We start from the raw sequence: 2993 nt of genomic DNA, 5'->3' as shown, positions 1-2993 counted from the left end.
GGGGCGCCAGGTGGGCCCCCGCGCCCCGCATGCGCCCCCTCCGCTCTAGCCGCTCCGAAGGTCCAGTGTTAAAACTGGGAGAACACGCTCTGTTGCCAAGAACGCCCTGGAGTGAAAGCCAACCTTCAGGCCAGGCCCCAAAAGGAAGTTCGGCAGCCAGCCCCCTATCTCACCTGGCGAAAGTCTGCCCTCTAGCACCCCCACTTCTTGTCAACGTCTTGGTTCAAGGCATAAGCGGGTTTCCCTCGCAGCCCAGCCTGAAATCTGCTACCTGGGCAGGAGCTGGTCCCCCTTGCCCACAGAGGCTCTGCAGTAAGAGAGATGTGACTTGTCCCTCTGCATGGAAATGGGATTGAGCCTCCCTCCCAGGATCATAAAAACGGCATTTGCTGCTGTCTTCTGTTGACCGCAGAGTGACACACTCAGAAAACACACACCCCAGATGACCTGGGACCCCAGCCAACGGGAGAGAGGCAAACAGACCCCCCCACCTCAGGGTGGTCCTGGCCGTCCTGGGTTTTGACTCACCTGCTCTTTCTCAACTGAGCCCCAATCCGGAAACCTGGAGGCAGTGGTCCAGAAGAGGCCAGTTTGCTGTGGTTTGGGGCACAGAGCCCCCAGCAGTGGGATGGAGAAACCCTGTCTAGGCCCCACCCCTCATGTCATCCCTCTCAAGGCTGCGGTATTCTTGTTGTCCCCTCTAGTGAAGAAACACAAGGAAGAGGCCCCGGAGGGATCCTAAACCAAAAAAATAAAGAAATTCCCTGTCATTGAGTCAGTGCTGACTCCTAGTGAGCCTCTGTGGGTTTCCGGGACTATAACCGTTTACCCGAGTAGAAAGCCCAGTGGTTCTCCCGCGTGGCTGCTGGTGTTTTCGAACTGTGAACCGTGCAGATCACAGCCAACATGTATTCACGACCCCATCCAGGGCTCCTTGTAGAAAGACTCTGGAATCTATAAATCTCCATGGGCCCCAGTGCCATCATTTGTGAAGCAGCATTCGAATCCCTGTTTCCTCAGGCTGTTAAAGATAATCAATGAGAGAAAGCCTGGGGAGGGGTGTTTAGCAAAAGTTCACAAATGGTCGAGAAAGGGTTGGTTGGTCTTGGGCTTTCAGAACTTTATTTTTATTCCTGTGTAAGAAGTCTTACACAGGAATAAAAATAAAGCTCTTGTTCTTATATTTGAAGTTGGGTTCTCTTTTGCACCACAAAACAAAGAGCTGAAAGGAGAAAAGAGTTGGGCCACTGATAGGGAGGGGACTCAGCCTCTCTGTTTTAGTGTTGGGCGGGGCCAGTGATGGGGAGGGGCCTCAGCCTGTGTTTTAGTGCTGGGCATGCAGTTTGCAGGGCTGGACCTCCAGTACATCTTTGCACTGAGCCACAGAAACCTGGAAAACCACCTTCCCACCCCCACTTAGGGACCAGGACACCTGGATGCACTTTAAAACTGACTTTGGTGGAACCAGCACATCCCCCCAGATGCAGCCAAACCCACCAATCCTTATCTTGTACTAAAAAGGCCCCCCAGTCCCTTAGAGGACAGCCTTAGCCAGGTCTGGCTTGCTTTTCTGTGACTCAGGCCTGTCATCCTGTTAGGCATCGAAAGTGCAGCCCGACTATGGGAAACAGTGCGCTTTGGGGCAGAAAGCCCAGGCCGCTCTGGCTTTCCCAGGAGGAAGGAGCCCCACCCACACCCAGGTTTCTGGCCCCGCCTGGCCTGGGAAGCCGCAGCAGGACTGACACTGGGAGAAGGCCTGGACTCCTGGCTCCCTGTGCCCAGAAAGAGGCACAAGCCTCCCTAGCCCACACCACTACTCTCCCAGGTCCCCAGAATACCAAAAGCTGCCGAACTGCCAAAGCAGCCTTACAGACCTTGATTGTACAACAGCTTTAAATGTTTGCATGGACCAAATGTACACTAACACACACACACCCACACCCATAAAACTACAGAGATAATAACTGGATCAATGGTTTCTGAGGTGAATGGGTAGGTGGCCAGGGGAGGTTGGGATTTGGGGGGAAATGGGGAGCTAATAACAATGAGTACAAGAAAGAAGAAAATGCTCTGAAATTGATTGTGTGATGATTATACAACTTTTCTTGATATGACTGAACTATTGAATTGTACTGTATGTGTATTGTGTGACAATAAAATTATTTTTCTAAAAACAAAAGCAAAAAAGCCATGTTCTGTGCGGTCAGATAGAGTCTGAGGCTTGGCAAACCCCTGTGTTACACAGCTGGACCGCTCCATAAAGCTTTCTTGGAAGCAGATCACCGGGCCTTCCTTTCTTGGAGCCGCTGGGTGGGTTCCAAACGTCAACTGTTCAGCCGCCAGCAGGGACCTTAAGAAAAACAGCAAACGCTATGCTAGACGTGGATTCACAGAAAATATATTCTTATGTACACTGGGCAAGGCTCATGGGGCACAATAACGTATTTTTTTGTGGTTGAAAATCAGCACAGCCATACACACATCAGTGCAACGATTTCTACATGTATGTGTCAGTGATATTACTTGCATTCTTCAAGTTGTGACCCATTCTTGCCCTCCTTTCTGAATTGCGCCTTACCCCCTCATGTAAATTTCACGCTCCCCTCTAAGGTTGCTTTCTAGGAACCCTGGTGGTATAGTGGTTATGGGTTGGCCTGCTGACCACAAAGTCAACCGTTCAAAACCATCAGCCATTCCATAAAGTTAAAATCTCAGAAACCCACAGGGGCAGTTTTACCCTGTATTATATAGGGTGGGTATGAGTCAGACTTGATGGCAATGAAGTGGGTTTTTTTTTTGAAGGTTTCTTTCTAAGGAGGTGCTAGTAACATACTGGGTTACATATTGGGGATTGTATTAGTCTGGGTACTTTGGAGAAACAAATTCACAGCGACTCATGTATAAGAGAGAGTTTTATGTAAAGAAAAGGTGCATCAAGAAAACATCCCAACCCAATGCTGCCCAAGCCCACAAGTCCAACATTAACCCATTAA

This window comes from Echinops telfairi, unplaced genomic scaffold (assembly GCF_000313985.2).
Source record: "Echinops telfairi isolate 266 unplaced genomic scaffold, ASM31398v2 ScPeMD7_5;HRSCAF=22, whole genome shotgun sequence".
Taxonomy (NCBI): domain Eukaryota; kingdom Metazoa; phylum Chordata; class Mammalia; order Afrosoricida; family Tenrecidae; genus Echinops; species Echinops telfairi.
This window is presented reverse-complemented; position numbering follows the sequence as displayed.